At 46.6% G+C, this 18,671-nt stretch overlaps 2 protein-coding genes across 2 annotated transcripts in view; both read right to left on the bottom strand.

Annotated features, from left to right (window-relative positions):
* The window catches only part of LOC311188227 (patr class I histocompatibility antigen, A-2 alpha chain-like), a gene marked incomplete at both ends in the record, with an annotated part of 424,961 nt that overhangs the window by 262,402 nt on the left and 143,888 nt on the right, over nucleotides 1-18,671 (bottom strand). The window lies entirely within an intron of this gene.
* LOC311167850 (HLA class I histocompatibility antigen, alpha chain G-like) overlaps nucleotides 1-18,671 on the bottom strand; it is a gene marked incomplete at its 5' end in the record, with an annotated part of 50,221 nt that overhangs the window by 20,257 nt on the left and 11,293 nt on the right. The window lies entirely within an intron of this gene.

Genomic DNA, 18,671 nt, shown 5'->3' with positions numbered 1-18,671 from the left:
GAGGTGGGTTTACCTGAGATTTTCTCTCTAATGCACTTGGAGGATTACCCAGGGAAGATGAGGGAACTCCAGAAATGAAAAACTAATTTCATCCACTCTAACATTACACCTCCCTCCAGGGGCTGAGGCAGTCCCTGCTCCATCTCTCCCTCCCTTTCTGTACTTTAGACAAAGGCTCAGCTCAGGAACCTGGGTGACCTGGGCTAATCCTGCCCTGGGCCAGGCCAGCAGGACACACACTCCTCCCTCCCCCTGTGGGACTCCCTCCAGCTCTGGTCTAGAGAGAGAGTGGCTGCATTTTCTTGGTGTGGTCCCTTTAGGCTTCTCATTGTTCTGGACATGGACTCAGTAATCCTTTTGCATCCCACTGCCCCACATTATAACGAGACAATTGGCGCCCCATGTGAGGAACCCTGTGTGGTAACTGGGACCTCTCCAAGCTCGACCCTGACAAAAGGGAAGCCTGTCACAAGGCAAGGACATCTGACTTCATTCCGGTAAGGAACATAGGCCGCAAAGGGCTAGTCTTGCCAGCCTGTGGGGAGGCCAAGTTAGGTATTTCACAGATAAATTTAGTTATTTTTCTTTTCTCTGCTTGTTTAATTAAGTTTTGCTTTTGCTCCTAACTGTGGGGAATGCACTGACATGTGAAGAGAAACAGCATAAATTATAGTTAGAGTCTTTTAAAAGTGGAAGAATGCAAAGTAACCAAGCACCAGCTCCATAAATTACTTCTAATCATTAGACAACACTCTCCTCAGTACCCAAAAGGAGGGAGTTAAACCTGGAAGCCTGGAAGAAGGCAGGGCAGTGGCTGAGGCCATCAATGGGACCTGGGACAGTGTCTCCCCTTCCCGCGTGGAATCTCTGCCGGTTAGCACCGAAACCCGTTCAAGGGGATAAAAGATTTTACATCCACATGGCCCAGGGCTTTCTGCCCCAACGCGTCCTCCACCTGCACCTCGCCCTCCTCAGCCATCTCCAGCAAATTTTGAACCCCTCATAAAAATAGGATGACAATCAGAAGGAGAAATAATATTCAAGGAGAAAGCCAGTGTCCCCAACATAAAAATGTGCCATTTGCTATCTTTAAAAAAATTTATAAGGACCTCCCCGGTGGTGCAGCGGTTGAGCACTGGGCTGCGAAGCTGCCCCCAGCCTCTGCAGCGCTGGTTTGATCCCCGGCCACCAGCGAGGGTCCCACATGGTGCGCAGACCTCTCCTGCTCCCCTCAGCAGTGTACTTCGTCAGTCTCCCTGTTCTGCTCCCCGCTCTGGCTCTGGTGAATTCTCTCACCCTCCCGCACTTCAGACTGTACCCAGTGCTTGCATAAATAAATAAATAAATAAATAAATAAATAAATAAATAAATCTTTTTAAAAAATTATAAAAAGTATTTCTGACAACAATATTCAAAGTTCATTTACAAAATAATTGTTAAAACTATAAAAAATGGGTATAAAATGACTGCATTGCATTAAAAAGTTCTTATTAAAACAGTACTAACCACTGCTCAGTATAGTGTCTGGCTTTAGGAAGGAATCCCAGAAGAAGAAGGGTGAGAAGAAAGCCGAAGAGCTATTTAAGGAAACAATTGAAGAAAACTTCCGAAATTCAGAGAAGGAAATGAAAATAGGCATAAAAGAAGCTAAAAGCTATTTTAATGAAAAGATATCTACAGCAAGACACATGGTAGTAAAGTTTTCAAGAGTCCAAACAAAGGAATAATAATGAAACAGATGAGGGGGAAGCTCAGACTACCTACAAAGGAAAGCCAATTAGCCTAACATCAGATTTCTGTGAAGAAATACTACAGACAAGAACAGAATGGAATGATATATTCAAAAAACTCCAAGGCAAAAAATGCCAGCCAATAATGTTTTACCCTGCAAAGCTCTCCTATGTAAGGAAAAAATAAGGACCTTCTCAGACAAAAAATATCTTCAGAAATTCACTACAACTAAACCCCAACCAAATAATATTGAAATAAATAGTAATGAACAGGATGAACAGAACAAGGAATTAAATAGACCCACAAAATGACAAATAACACAAAACGACAATAACAGACTTCTGAGTATCAATAATCACCCCAAACATTAATGGACTATACTCACCAGTGAAAAGACACAGAGCAGGGCATTGAATTAGAAAACAGAATCCAATCTTCTGTTGTGTTCACAAAACACACCTGATTTCCAGAGATAAATGTAGAATGAAATTAAAGGGTTGGAAAATAATTCTACAAATAGACTTCCAGCTAAAAAAGATGACAAGAGACATGGATGGACACTATATAATGATCAAAGGGACAACACATCAGGAAGACATAACACTTATTAATATACACTCACCAAATGAGAAAGCACCAAACACATTAGAAAAACTACTATTGTCTCTGAAGAGACATTAAAGAAAATACACATGTGGTAGGAGACTTCAACACCCCATCTCACCAATGGACAGATCAATGCATGAGAAAATAAACAAAGATACAATAGTCCTAAACAAACTTCTAGACCACATGGGCCTAACTGACATCTATAGGACACTGCACCCCCAAAAAACCTAACATACATTTTTCTGAAGTGCACACTGGTCATTCTCTAAGATAAACCACCTATTGGGTCACAAGACAAATACCAACAACTACATGAAGACTGAAATCACAACAGACCTGGAGCCCCACCCACCAGCATCAGCCATCTGGCGGCTACACCTAGGTGGTAGAGAAGCAAAATCCCCATGCTCAAGCCCTGCCCACAGCAGCGAGCTTCAGTGCCCATCAGGAACACCTGTGAGCCCTGCCCATGGACAGCAGCCACTGGGTAGCCGCATTCCCAACCACAGTGGCCCAGGCACATGGCAGATATATCCACAGTGCCCAAAAGTCATGCCTGTCAGCACAAGTAGCATGGTGGCTCAACACATAAGACAAACCTGGAAGCAAACAATGGGAAGAAAGGAAAATGCAAATAGTCAAGCAAGCCCTCCTGAAAACAATACACCACTGAAAGAAAGTCAGTCTCCAGAACTGAACAACACTGACACAGAAAAATTTCTCTTCCTGACAGATAAAGAATTCACAATAGCCATGAAATACTCAAACGTGAAAGCACTCAAAGATTTAAGAGACAAAGCAGAAAAGGAAAAAAATGATATGAGAAACATAATCAATGAACAGAAGAACAAGACTGAATCATTTTAAAAGAAATGAAAGGAAACACAGTATGTTGAAAAATAAATAAAGAAGCTAAAAAAATTCTGGGAAAATTGGGGTGGGGCGGACAGGGTCTCACATCTTTCAGAGAATTTACGGCTGCGAGTTGGGGCCCGACGGGCACCTCCTCCGCGGGTACAGTCAGTATGCTTATGATGGCGCCGAGTACATGGCCCTGAACGAGGACCTGCGCTCCTGGACCGCGGCGGACACCGTGGCTCAGAACGACAAGCACAGGTGGGAGGCGCACAGAAAGGCTGAGGCAGTCAGGAACTTTGTGGAGGGCAGGTGTGTGGAGATACTCCGCAGATTCCTGGAGAACGGGAAGGAGATGCTGCAGCGAATAGGTAAGAGGCCCTAGGGAGGCCTCCCAGTCTCCCCTGTGGCTGGACACTGGGAGGAAAAGAATAATAGTTAGAACCCCACTTTCTTTCCGGACAAGAGTTGGAGGAGTCCCCGGGGGTTTTAATATTCTGTACTGGAGAGAGACTGGCACAGAGGGCAATACTTTTCCTGAAGAACAGTTAAGGAATCCAGTATCTCCAGAAGTGTAGGGGAGACATCCTTGAAATTACTCTTCACTGGATCTTTTTTAGCCAGCAGCCATCAGGTGAACCCTGAGTTTCTCTCTCAAGGTCTTGTTTTCAGTCTGAGATGAGATGTGAGTCCTCATTCAGCCTCTACCCAGATCAGGAGCAAAGACAGTTTTCTCCTCCTTAGAGACCTGAATCTTCCTGCCCAGAGTTCTAGAACCTAGAACTTTCTAAGGAATAGGAGATATCTCAGATTCTCAGATCAAGCTGGTATCTGTTTTTGTGCTTCCAAGGCTGGTCATATGAAGCTGCTTCAGTGTCCATGGAGGAAACCCAAAGTGTGAATTTTTTGACTTGTCTCCTCAGATCTCCCAAGGACACACGTGACCCACCACCCCACCTCTGACCAGAAGGTCACCCTGAGGTGCTGGGCCCTGGGCTTCTACCCTGCGGACATCACCCTGACCTGGCAGCGAGATGGGGAGGACCTGACTCAGGACACGGAGCTGGTGGAGACCAGCCTGGAGTGGACGGAACCTTCCAGAAGTGTGCGGCTGTGGTGGTGCCTTCTGGAGAGGAGCAGAGATACACGTGCCACGTGCAGCACAAGGGGATGCAGGAGCCCCGAGTCCTGAGATGGGGTGAGAAGGGGCATGTGGGCACAGAGGCTCTGCTGAGGGGACTCAGGAGCCCTTCTAGAGACCTCAGAGGGTCAGGATGAGGCCTGGGGCACAGGGTCTCACCTTCCCTTCCCTTCCAGGGCCCCCTTCTCAGTCCTCCATCCCCACCTCGGGCATCATTGCTGGCCTGGTTCTCCCTGGAGCTGTGCTCACTGGAGCTGCAGCTGTGATGTGGAGGAAGAAACACTGAGGTAGGAAGGGAGTGGGCGGATCTTGTCCACTGGGGGCTTTCAAGTCCTAGGGAGAACTTGCCCTCCATGTTAATGGGAAGTACCCTCTACACACATATTGCCCAGCCTCGAGCTGATTGTTATTTTTGTAAAGTACTTATGAAAATGAATCACAAATTGTTCACCTTGATAGTTCTGGTGATGGGGATCTGATTCTCAACAAATGTCAGAGGGGAAGGTCTCTGCAGAGGTGGTTAGTTCAGTGCCCTTTCATCTCATCATATTTCCTGGTCCTGGCTTGGGTTTTCACTCATATTTCTGGAAAATTCCCTGTGGTCCAGAACTAGGGGATTCCTTTAGGACTTCATGGTCTGACTCCTCCCTAGTCTCACATGATGTTTCTTCCCACAGGAGGACAAGGAGGAAGCTACACTCAGGCTGCAGGTAAGGGTGGATCAGGGTTTGGTCCCTGAGCCCTGGAGACAGTGTAGATGGAGCCCTTGGGGGAGTCACCCACATCGGTCCCTCCTGTGGTCTCATCTCTCTGTGCCTCTGACCAGGTTCTGTTTTGTTCTCCCCCAGGCAGCAACAGTGCCCAGGGCCCTGATGTGTCTCTCAGCAACCTAAAGGTGAGACCCTGGAGGCCTGTGGTGGAGTGGGGCTGGAGCAGGTTATGGGAATGCTTTGAGTAAAACATTTTGAGGATGCATTTTAAGGACATGTATGTGATTCCCTGATTTTGTTCCTGATTATTTTTTTTTTTCAGTGTGAGACAGCTGCCACGTGGAACTGAGTGATACAGGATTTCTTCTCATCTCTACTTTGTGACCTCAAGATCCCCTGATTTCTCTTGCTGCAAAGGGCATCTGATTGTTTCTATGTTCTTGTTGATAATGTGAGGAGGTGCAGAGACTGGCCCAGCCCTGCCCACCAGGCCCCTTCCCACTCTGACCTGTGTCTCTCCCTGATGACTTTCCTGCTCCAGCAGAGGCGAGGCTGGCTCCACCCCTGCCTGGACTTTGTGTTTTCCTGAGGAATAATGTCTACTTGCCTATTGAAAGTACTAACACAGCTATTAAGTTATTTTTTCTAATCTTGTCATACGAGGTTGTTGGGTAATTTAAAAGTTCCTAAAATTTGAGAGGAAATAAATGGAAGCCCCTGGGACCTTCCAGAATTGTGTTTACTATGCTTGAGTCTGTGTAGGTGAGGACAGGAAAAGGTTGAGAGGACCCCTTCACTAGAACGTGTTTCCACCAGGAGTGAATAGGTAAATACATATGAAATATGTATATATTACTGTACTATACAATAACCACTGCATGAGTAGTAGCTACAATGTGAATACACATACAGGTACAGAAAGGGGTGCAGATGTGGCAGGGAGGGTCTCATTTTTTTCAAAGCCACAGAACACTCCTGAGGCTCCCCATGCTAGAACAGAACCCCTTTCCCTCCACGAGGTTGGGGTTCACGCATGAGCCGCTGCCCCTCCACTGGGCACTGCATCCCTGCTCACACCACCGCCACCCCCGCAGCTGCACACTGGCCCCTGAGGCACTGTGGCTGTCCCTGCGGCCCCAGGACACGGGGTGTCATTACTGCCACCCTGGCCACCTTTGCCACATGCCTTCTGCTATGTCTAGTCGCTGTGTCCCCACGTCCTCTGTCAGAGTCCTGCTCATGGTCACCTGACTGGGGAGCCTCCGGTTGTGTCACCTGAAGAATGTTGGGGAAATTAAGTCTTCCTCTGTATGGAAGGTGGGGCCTCTGCCTCCTACAAATGTGGAATTCCCCCACTGTGGGCAAAGGGAACATTCTGGGGATAGAGGTTGGAGGGAGGCATTTGGGGAAAAAAATGACAGATTTCAGTTTGCTCAGCTGTATTTCAACATTACAATGGACAAACAACACTGTGTAACTCCATTTCTCTTATTTTAAATGTGTAAGTTGCCCTGTGCCTGTCCCTCCATTGTATCCACACAGAGGGCCTGTGAGGCAGGAAACTGTCCCTTCATGTCATAGCCCTCAGCCCACGAGGAGCTGAGCACAGACAGCTTCACTGCACAGATGCTCTCAGGAGCCTCCACTGCGTGGTCCTGAGTCACGTGATGAGATGCCGACATCACGCTGCTTCTGTGATGGGAGAGACTTTTAGGTGCCTTGGATGGGAGGGAGTTTATTTTGTCTATGGGAGGAATGGAAATTAGTGTCCACAAGGTGGACTGTGTTGGCTTTCAATTATCTACAAATTCTGGGATACACAGGAGGGGAGACAGTTCCCCCTGTGAGTGTGTCTGACTTGCTGGCTCTTCCTCGTGAGGAGAATGAGTCAGAAGGGACGCGCCACGTCACAGAGTCAGGCTCACAGGGACTGAGACTTCCCACCTGGGCTCCCCTCCTGGTCCCTCTCTGGGGTGATTCCCTGCACACGGTGGACCCTCAGCTAAGGGGACGCCCACAGGACAAGGACCTGAGGGTTTTCTCCAGGAGCCACATGCATGAGCTCTGAGGCAGGTCCTTCCACGCTGATCACGGCCGTTCAGATCCGCCAACATCTCGTCCCCATCGCAGCCTCATGGGACCCAGAGCTGGAGCCTCTGAGTGAGGCCCCTCTTGCCACCTCCTCCCCAGAGAATGTGCCAGATGCCAGATCTTTGTGGCGTGGCTGCTAAGTTTGAAGTGATTTGGTACAAACCAGTAAAAAATTAAGGCAATAAAGTGATCAGTGGCTGTTTTCTTACAAGAAACAGTGGAGGCCAGAAACAGCTCCCGTGACAGTCAAGGCCCTGATAGAAATGAGCTGTTGTTCACATTCCCTGTGAAGTGTCCTTCAAAATCAAGTTGACTTTAATTACTTCTATTTATAATTCCATTTTGTTTTTGCTATAGTTTTATTTATTTATATATATCTTACATCAGTCTTCATTTTTGTACAATGTTTGCTTTCTCCTCTCAGGTGTAGTTCCCATAGAATTCCCACAACCAATTCACCCGTGCCACGTCACCATAGTCCCTTGTGCTTGTCCCTCCCCTGTTTTGTTTTGTTTTGTATTTTCACACATTTTCAGAGTGGTATGTGTCCACACACCAGAAGGGCTGCCTTCAACCTGGAGCTGTGAGTGGGGCTGACTCTGACCCGCCTTCAGGCAGTGGAGCCCTGGAACCCCAGAATCAGACCCAAGGGCTGGTCTTCCAGGGTGGCACAGGCCTTGCTCTGTCCTCCTCATGGGCCCCTGAATCTCCCTGCTACCCCAGCATTGGGGAGCTAGGGGGGATGTACTAGCTCTGGAAAAGGGCCCTTTAACCACCTGACCTCTCTCAGCTCTCCTCCCCATGATCCTCTGTGAGTGCGCATGTTTGGGTTATACCAGCCCTGCAAGGACAGAAAAAGGCTCCAAATGTAGGTAGTTTCCTGGTCATGCAGAGGAGCCAACCCCTCTGCAGTCCCACCAGGTGAGACAGACACTCTCCCAACCCCAGCCAGATCCCGTGTCACCCACACAGACCTTCCCCTCACAGTGTCCCCCATGCTGACCCCCATCCTCTTTTGAAGAATTAAGGTTGATTCCCAGGAGGAGGTGCTTTCATCCCTGGAAACAGAAACAAAGGGACTCTAGAGTCTAACTTTCCATCCCAAGAGGCTGAAGGAAACTCTTTGGGGAATTGCCCAGAACCTAAGAACCTGTTATTATGTCCTGGAGACCTGGTTATTCCCTAAATCTAAAGTCACCACTGGAGAGAAACGGACACTTACACTGACACAGGACTTGGGCACCCCTTTGGGTCCTGCTGCTGGGAGCCCAGGGAGCCTGGGGAGGGCCTGGCTGAGCAGGAGAAAGGGCAGCTCTGGGCTCCTGTGCTCAGCCCTGTGGCCACACGGGGGCGCTGCCGCGCTGCTCCGGATTCTGGTGGAGCCGCCAGGATGGGGCGGGGGCTGAGGTGGGCAGAGTTGGGGGTCCTGGAGGGCGGTGTCCTGGGGGTGAGATGCTCTGTGAGGAGTCAGAGAAACAGGGCTCAGAGGAGAGGAGACTCCGGAGCCTTCTCTGTGTGTGAAGTTTCCAGCTTTTCTCCCAGAACCCCTCTCTCCAGTTCTTTGATAGCAAAACCTGAGGAAACTGGAAATTATCTTATTTTTTGCCTTCTACAACCTGTTACTATAACAAGAACAGTTTTTTAAAATAACATTAAAAATCGCTGTTATAGAAATGTGGCAAAGGTAGTGGATTTCTTGTAATCCCCTACCATTTCCATTTTGTTAACAGCTCCTATGACTCAAGTTTTTTTACAGCTAAAAAAGCAATATTGATGCACTTACCAAACTCCATACTCAAGTTGTATTTTATCAGCTTTTGCTAATGTCTATTTTATGTTCCAGGATCCCACCCAGTGCATCTGATTCAGTTCCAACCAGGTCTCCTTAAGGCGCATCTGGCTGACAATTTCTCAGACTTGCCTTGTTTTTGTAACATTGACATTGTGAAGAATATTGCTCAGGAATAATGTCCCTCGATTTCAGGATTGTTCTCTCTCTCTCTCTCTCTCTCTCTCTCTCTCTCTCTCTCTCGCTCTCTCGCTCTCTCGCTCTCTCGCTCTCTCTCTTATTGGGACTATGGGCTTTATAAAGGAAAGAAGACCCCAGGGGTACAGTGTGATTCTCCATCCAGAATATCCATTGCACAACACATCCACCTGACTGATCACCAATGATATTAACCTTCAGCACCAGGCTAAGGTAGAGATTCCCATATTTCTTCCTGCAAAGCTTCTTTTTGTTCCATTTCTTTAAATACTGTTGTCTTTGGAAGGAAGTCACTGTAGGCAGCTCACAATTAACAGGTGTTCTGCTATCTGTTACATACATGTGGGATTTTTGTGCAAATACAAGATTTCAAATTAGATGGGTAAATAGCTGGGGCAGTGATCACTGGATTGTGTGGTCAGCCTTTTTTTCAAAGAAACTGTCAAGTATCTCGCACAGTGACCGGCCATTGTGCATTCCTGCCAGCAGTGATGAGGCTCCTGTTGTCCACATCCTGGGCAACACCTGATATTTTGTGCAGGGTTTGCCTTTCCAGCCTCTCCTAGGTGTGATGGCGTCACTGTTGTTCTTTTTGTGTTTCCCTAATGACCTGTAATACTGAGCATCTGTTTATGTTTTTACTTGTCACTTCTTTGTGACGTGTCTACTAAGGTCTTTTGTCCATTTTTAAATTTAGGTACCATTGGTTTTCAATATTGTTTCTCTCTTTTTTAAAAAAAAATTTGTTATTTCTTTCTGATCATTAAGTTTTAAGGGTTATTTTGTAAATTCTAGATACAAGTCCTTTATCAGAATCATGATTTACAAATATTTTCTCACAGTCTGTGTCCTGAACTCGTGCAATGATGGGAAAACAAACATTATTGTCCATACAGAAGCATGGATATATATTTTTGAGATGAGAAATGATAAATTGCTAACTGGTTTTGAGCAGATACTGGCTGACTAAGGTGTTGGGGGACAGGAATAACTTATCTATGTGTATCCTTGAGTGTTATTTAAATGTTCTTGCATGTGCATAAAATAATGTTTTCAAATCATGTATTAAGACCAGAGTGCTACATTGGTTACAAGTGATGAGCCTGCACATTATAATATCTCAAAGTCATCGTTTCCCTGGGGGTTCACTCTGGTGTTGTACATTCTGTCAGTTTTAGACAAATGGATAATGATTTGTATCTATCATTATAATATCATGCAGAGTATTTCACCACTAAATATCTGCTGTGCTCCAAGGAATAAAAGCAAAGACAAACCAATGGAACCGCATCAAAAGCTTCTGCACAGTGAAGGAAACTACCATTAAAATGAGAAAGCAGCTTACCCAGTGGAAGAAAATATTTGCACAGCATCTGACAAACGGTTAAAATCCAAACTCTACAAAGAACTCCAAAACAAGAAAACAAGCCAATCAGAACATGGGCTGAGGCACTAAATAGGCAGTCCTTCAGAGAAGGCAAACAGATGGCCAACAGGCATATGGATAAATGTTTGTCATTGTGTATCAGAAGGGAAATGACAAAACCACAATGAGGTACCACCTCACACCTGTGAGAATGACTCATCTCAGAATGTCCAGAAACAACAAGCATTGCAAGGGTGAAGATAAAGGAACCCCAGTACACCGTCGGTGGGAATGGAGATGGTCCAGGTCCTCTGGAAAATAGAATGGCGTTTCCTCAAAATATTCAAAATACATCTACCACATGATCAACCATTCCTCTCCTTGGTATTTATCCAAAGAGGGCAAAACACTAATTCCAAGGAATGTGCGCTTCCCACGCTCACCGGAGCGCTGTGTGCAATAACCAACCATGGAAACAACTTAAGTGCCCAATGACAGATGAGTGGATAAGTAAGACGTGATATGTTCACAATGGAATACTGTATCTGTGAAAAGAAGATAAAATCTTGAATTTGCAACTACATGGATGGATGTGGAGGGGATGATGCTAAGTGAAATAAATCAGAAGGAGAAAGCCAAATCCTGGGTGATTTCACTCATATGTGGAATGTAAAGAAACCAAACAAAGACAGTAAAAAAAACAATCAAAGCAAAGTTAAGAACCCTGACTGCATGATAGAGACTGTAAGGGGAGTGGGGTTGGGGAAAGAGGGCCCAATGGACCATGGTGGAGGACAGTGGGTGCCTCAGCAGTGTGATGTGGTAATGTAACTCTGAAGAGGTGTGACCCATACAGTGTGTAAACCAAAGTTGCCTCAATAAAAAACACAATAATGAGGGAAAAGAAACTATCTTGAGCAAAAGAAAGATAGATTGTCTCCTCCATCCATCACTGACCTCAGGACTTTGCCTTCGCCTCCTCACTGTCATGCAGGGTGAGTCGCTGGTTTCCCACAAGGGCAGAGGCAGGAGGTGCAGGGACTCCCGGGGGTGCTCAGACCCCGCTGAGAAGAGGCACCGCAAAGAGGGAGGCTCTGAGGGGACCAGAGACAGAGGGTCAGAGTAACCCCAGTGCTGAGTGAGGATCTGGTTCCCAAGGAGAGGGGAGTGTGTGTGTTTGTGTGTGTGTGTGTATGTGTGTGTGTGTGTGTGTGTGTGTGTGTGTGTGTGAGAGAGAGAGAGAGAGAGAGAGAGAGAGAGAGAGAGAGAGAGAGAGAGAGAGACAGGAAAGACAGGACACACAAGACAATGGAAGGATAATCACACACCCCAGCATAAATTAGTTCAAATCCCACACAGAGTAAAGAATGTCAGTACAACACCCCAATAAGTACAGTTCCATGAAGAAGCAGTTTTTGAGCAGGGCTTAAAAAAGCAGAACTGGAGAAAAGGAGGAAGTTTAGAACTGTTCTCGTGGTTAGAATGTAAGGAGCCTGGGTGGGAACCCCCTCCAGGCCTCCTGCTAGGATGTGGTGGCACCCCCACACCTTTCATCTCCTTCCCCCTGTCCCCAGCATTCACTTCAAGCTCATCTCCTTTGGGGTCTCTGTAGAAAACCCACTGGCTTCAGAGTCAGGGAGCTCCAGCCTGGCAGCCCCTCTGTTTCCCAGGGGGTCACTGCCTCCATGGGTTGCAGCTTCTTTCTCTGTAGACCAGAGTTGGAGGAGTCCCACAGGGGGAGGGGGGAGTGTGTGCCCTGCTGGCCTGGCCCAGGGGCAGGATTAGCCCAGGTCACCCCAGTTCCTGAGCTGAGCCTTTGTCTACAGTCCAGGAAGGGAGGGAGAGATGGAGCAGGGCCAACCTCAGCTCCTGGAGGAAGGTTAAATTAGAGTGGGTGAAATTATTGTTTCTTGATTGTTTCCGGGGTTCTCCCCTCTCCCCAGGGTAACCCTTTCTGTGCAGCAGGGAGAGGATCTCAGATAAACCCAGGCTGGTTCCCCCACACCCCTCCCTACTATAGTGTTCAGAATGAATCTCCTTGGATTCATGGCCACACTGGAGGAGAACACAGAAAGATGTCTTACGCTATATTAGCACCAGGAGTGGAGGTCAGTTTTTTACTCTAAAAGTTCTTTTAGGGCCTCCCCAGTGGCACAGCGGTTGAGTGCTGGCTTGCGAAGCTGCCCGCAGCCTCTGCAGTGCTGGTTCAATACCTGGCCGCCGGGCGAGGGTCACACATGGCGTGCAGACCTCTCCTGCTGCCCGCTGCTCCCCTCAGCAGTGTACTTCATCAGTCTGCCTGTTCTGTTCCCCGCTCTGGCTTTGGTGAATTCTCTCACCTTCCCGTGCTTCTGACTGTACCCAGTGCTTGTATACATAAATAATCTTAAAAAAAAGTTATTTTTTTATTTTATTTTTTAAATTAAAGTTGTTGCTGTAATGATGCTGCACAATAAAAAAAAAATCAGGAGAGGGAGAGTGTTGGCCTGAGTTTCTGAGAGCTTTCATTATTCTGTGCCTCAACCATTCTGTCTTTGCCTTGACTATTCTGTGCTTTTCACCCAGAATATGACCAGGGAAAAACTTAGCTAAGGAACCTCTCAGGGCAAAAGTCCTAGTTTGAGGATCGAAACATGCTGAAAACAGCACAGATGTTATGCTTAGAGTAGCAGAAACACCGAGGCTTCCCTTGACTGTCCCTGATTTCCCAGTTGGGGCTGGACAAGATGGTTACTCAGCCCCCACACCCTTATACATTCCCCTGTGCCTGCTTGCTCCTTTGTTTTATCTTCTGCTTGATTCTAAATAAAAACGAGACTGCCCTTGGAGCTGGGCTGCACCTTCGTGGTGTGGTCCCTCTAGGCGTCCCATTGCTCTGCACATGGCCTCTGAGTAATCCTTTTTCATCCCGCACCATACGCCATAACAAGACACGAGTTTAATGCAAACAACAAAAGAAAGAAAACATCAAAATGAAAACCAGTATTTGCATAGATTATCCAGTCTAACCCATGACCACTGTGTAAGTTGTGAGATATTATGATCCCCTTAACCTAAAACTATGAGGAATGAGACTCAGAAGGTCAGCCCAGGTCACACAGCAGGGAAAGGAGGTGGCAAAGGGGAGGTGATGACCAAGGCTGTGGGCCCTGTGAGTAGGGGACCCAGATCTCTGACACCCTCCCCCCCAACCCCTAACACCTGCTGTGGAGCTGCAGTGAGGAAGGGTCTCAGAGCTGAGGGGGCTGAGGCCTCCGTGTGGTCAAAACCACTAGAAACATCCAGAGGGAGGGTTGGGTCCTCTTAGTGATGGACACCCACTTCCTGCCCAGGCAGCCATATGTGATTAAGTTGAATTTAAAAATTCCTCCTGATGTTGCTTTTGTGATGGAGGGAGATGAGGGGAGAGAGGAGGTGATGACAGAGGCTGGGCCCTGAGACTGCTGCAGACATGACCAGGTTCTGACCTCTGGGTTCAAACAGAATAAGGATAAATCTTCACATTATTATATTTGAATATTAATTATATGACAGGTGACCATCACTAGCACAGGAAAGGCAGACCATCACTTCTGCTTTTAGGGTTCTTTGGCAGGGAAAACAATCCCAATTATTGGCCTCTGTGGACCCAGCACAGCTGACCTGGTGACCCTGACAGGAACATGGCTTTCCCATAGCCTCTCCCAGGAACTTGCTCAGAAGTAGGTTAATTACCAGAGTCAGGGGTCCTGTCATATTAGCCCCACGTTGGCATCAGTGAAGGGACAGTTATGTCAGTCTCCCTGCATCACATCATGTGGTTCATGAGGATGGAAGGTCTGTGTTTCCCACGTGTCCCTGGACCTGCCCGCTGATGCCAGTAGGAGCCATGGCACGTGCTCAGGTCCTAATCACCGTCCATTTCCAGGCCTCCCCTAACCCCCGCGAGATTCCCTATCATCAAAGGAGTGGTTCTGAAACCTTAGTGCAGAAAATCTAGGATGACTGTTGAAAAGGCAGATTCCTGGATCATCCCTCAGAGAACCAGGTACAGCACCTCTGGGGCATATTTTGAGAATTTTCTTTCTGAGATGAGCTCCAGGTATTTGGGTATCACACATTAGGAATCATGATGCTAGAGCAGAGTTTCTGAATTCCTAGCAGGTAAGCAAATAAGAGAAGATCTTATTAAAATGTAGACCCTGATCCTGTCATTCTGGGGCTGGTCCTGAAATCTATTCTCACGGACATGAAAGGTGTAACATAAAGATTAAGTTTTAGTCTACATCACTTTACCTTCTTTATGAAGGGATTCACCATATAACGTGTCTGAATTCCAGTGTCCAGATCCCCAACGGCCCGTCCATCAGCAGGTGCATCACAAGGCGTGAGTTTGAGCTCTGTGAGGGTCAACGTGTGCTCCGGGCCCAGCCCTGTTCACCTGTCTGCGCCGTCTCAGCATCACAGGCCGTGGGCAGGGTCCCATCACGTCACAGGGGTTGCGTGCTCCTTAGATTTGCCAGGATGGAACCGATGAGCTGTCCCATTTGAATCAGTTTCATCATCAGGTGGCACATCTGTGCTCAGGCTGAGAGGACATGGTTTGAGTAGAGAACACAGGAGCACACCTTCTGCCACCGTCTCTTCCTGCTGTTGCAAGGCCAGGACCAGGACCCAGGGCTCTGGGTCCTGGCCTTGTGAGGCCCTGGGTCCTGGCCTGGCCCTCAAGTGCACGTGCCATTTACATTTCAGGTGGGAGCTTTTTCTGCACTTTCCCTCTATCAGACTTTGACTCACAGAAGACCCCCTGAGATAAGAAGCCACATCTTTTTCTTTGGCGTGATATTGGTAATTAGTAGGGCTTGATAACCCAAAGCAGTCACATCGCAGAGAGCCTGTGCTCCTTCGAGGTGGAGGGAACCTTATTCAAACAGCTCAGGACCCATGAGTAATGGGGATTCTCACTATTGAGGCTAAAACCATCTGTCAGATTGATGAGAGGCACTTGATTTCTTGATTTTGGGGAGGAGAGAGGACAAATTCAGAGATTGTTTCAGACTTTAGTGAACCAATTCCAAGGGCTCCTTTCAAATTTGACTGTATTTCTGGTGACCTCATCAGATAATGCAGAAGCATCCTCAGTCTGTAGGTGCTGCTTCCAATTCCGCAGTGAGGCCAGAGGGACCGTTCTCCGTTGTGCTGGCCGTGCACGGTCAGTGGTTCCTGAGGAGGTTCTGTGCTTCCCAGACCCCAGGTCTAATCTCATGTTGATACAGGGCAGCAAGGGCCACTAAATTGTCCATGGACACTGCCCAAATAGTTCACCGGTCACTGACTGAGTTCTTTACCTGCGCACACAGTTGCAAGACTACTCAGGCTCAGGGAACAACAACAAAGGAATTTATTTAAGAAACCAGGGGAAAGCAAAGAGTTGCTGAGGCCAAAAATGGCCTTTATCTCACCCAAAGCAGTGTCCAATATCATTTATGGCAAAGACCTGTCAGTGAGACATGCCAGTGAAAAAGAAGAAGGACCATTATTATATACTAATAATGAGTTGAATCCAGTCATTTGAAAACTCTATGTTAACATGTAATTTGCTGTATCCCCTCAGCTCCACAGCAACAGTGAAATGGTGAGAACACTTAATCTGTGGTAGACTGTGGCAGGCTGCGCCTCCAATGCTGTCTCTTGACAAGGTCCGGGCATTGGGGGAGACTCCTGAGAAGCGGGGAGTTCCTGTGCTCCCCCATAGAGGGAAAGTTGTACTTCCCAGAAGAAGGAAATTCTTGCACTTCCCAAAGAAGATCTGAACTAGGGAGTCTCCATGGCAATGCCTGCTAATGCTCTCCTCTTTGTTCTTGGTTAATGCTGAAGTAAGTTAGTTATTAATTGGCATGTGAAAACCTAATTCAGACCCAGGTGACAATTGTTCTTACGCATGAACTATCACTAAAGAAGTAAAAATTGTTAAAGGTATAGTTAGGAAAGAAATGTTTCGGCCCTAAGAACTATGGAGAACAAGCTGCCCTGAACCAGCTGTGCTTGGAAACCATAGCCTATCCTGGGGGGTACCTGTTTGCGGCAACAATACATTTCCAGGTGTATGAGGTCAAATATTCGCAGTGTGGAGGTTAGGAATTGCTAGTTAAGAGTTAGACTTCAGTAGAACTTACGTAGATTTGATGAGTTGTCTTAGACCACTTTGAAGTAATATATTAACCAAGTTAATTGAGTGCTAGGAGATAGATTGATTTTAGTAATTGAATATAGAATAGGAATTTTACACCCACTTTTGTAACTGGGAAAGTTTAATTGTTGCCAAATGTTGTGCTGTCTTGTATGATCGATCATGCTAGTAAATGAGCTGTACCTAGGAAACTAATTGTTTTTAGGTTACCAAAGAAATGGCCTACAGGTGTAAGGCCAAGGGAGTCTTTACATGATCATGAGAAAATATGTATTGATTGTCTTTGCTCTGCTTCAATGCTTACGCTGATGTAATCCCACCCCTCGCCTTAAGGTATAAATAAAGACCCGCTGAGACCCTCAGCAGGAGATACTTGCACAAAATAAGGTGTCCATATCTTCCTCACTCCTACCTTGCTCCACTTCCCCTCAGCCCTCCGAAAGAGAAAAACTTTGACTCCGTCCTCTCCTTTTTGAGATCCCCGACATGACTTCTAGCTGGAGCTGGTCTCCAGCAGTAGACCTAACAGTAAACATGATTCTCAGTAGACTCAATTCTTTAAAAAATCATAGGTGGTTCGTTAGAGAATGATCATAGACAAAATTATAGTTCAGTGTTGCAAAGAGAAAAAAGGATTAAAAACACTACGATTTGTTGTAATCAGCAGAATAAGTTTGTTGGAAGATGCTGCTTTCTGGCCGTGTGGTTGGATATATAAATGGTGTAAAAAAATAATAATCTGCAGAATCAAGTACAAGATCCATCTCAGACCCAGCAAACAGCAAAGGCTGGGGACCCAGTGATGGTGCAGGTGCAACAAGACACAAATTGGGGGACTCAGTCAGCAGGACTCAGGCTTTGTGGTCAAATGAGTTCAATGCCAAACTAAAGAGGGTCAGTCCACCATTCAGCACTGCTAGGCCAGGAAGCCTGGGCTGATCTCAGCCCCAGTCAACTGTCAGGCACAGCCTGGAGGATCTCAAATTTTGGTTTTGAAGTTTGGCTTTATCTGACCCTTTGGTTTCTTTACATCCATATATAAATGACATCACTGGTATTTGCCTTCCTCTTTTGACTTATTTCAATTAATGTAATCCCTCCCAGCTCCATCCATATTGCTGCTGATGGCATGAGTTTGTTTTTTGATCCCTGAGTAGTATTCCATTGTGTGTATAAACCACAGCTTCTTGATATCTCATCTGTTTTGGGATATTTAGGTTGTTTCCATAGTGTGGCTATTACAAATAGTGCAGCAGTGATCATGGGAGTGCAAGTTTCCCTTCAAAGTAGTATATTTGTGCATGTGGGTAGATACCTCGAAGTGGAACTGCTGGGTCTGATGACAGATGCACTTTTACTCTTTTAAGAAACTTTGATACTGTTTCTCATAAGGGTTGAACCAGTCTACATTTCCAAAACCAGTGTATTTCTCCATATCCTAGTCAGGACTTGTTTCTTCTGGTGTTTTTGATTTGAGCCATTCTCAAAGGTGTGATATGGTTTCTCATTGTGATTTAAACCAGGGGCTCCTAAAGTCACAAAATGGGGCCAGAAGAAATTCTGCATCACTCACTCAGTCCACACAAGGTTGCTATGTCACACTGTGAAAGAAAATAACCATGAAAAATTTAGGTGACTAAGAGCTGATATTCTCAAAAGTCCACTGCATCCTCAGAATGTCCCCTCACAGCTTCCCCATAACCTGGGCCCATCCTCTCTGCCCAGCCCCTCCCACCACAGGCCTCCAGGTTCTCTCCTTTAGACACTGAGAGACACATCAAAGCCCTGGGCACTGTTGCTGCCTGGGGGAGAACAAAACAAACAAACAAAAACAAACAACAACAACAAAAAAATCCCAAAACCTAGTCAGAGCCACAAGAGATAAGAATGAAGGAGGAACTTATGTGGGTGACTCCCCCACAGGTTCCATCTACATTATCCGGAAAAAGTAGAGTATTTTGGACCAAGTGTCTCTCTAGTACTGAATATGAAACCCAGGCGGGCCCCTCTCC

The sequence above is a fragment of the Talpa europaea genome, assembly GCF_964194135.1.
Source record: "Talpa europaea genome assembly, chromosome: 2".
Taxonomy (NCBI): domain Eukaryota; kingdom Metazoa; phylum Chordata; class Mammalia; order Eulipotyphla; family Talpidae; genus Talpa; species Talpa europaea.
Note: the sequence above shows the minus strand (reverse complement) of the source record. Positions and strands in the feature narration are given on the sequence as shown.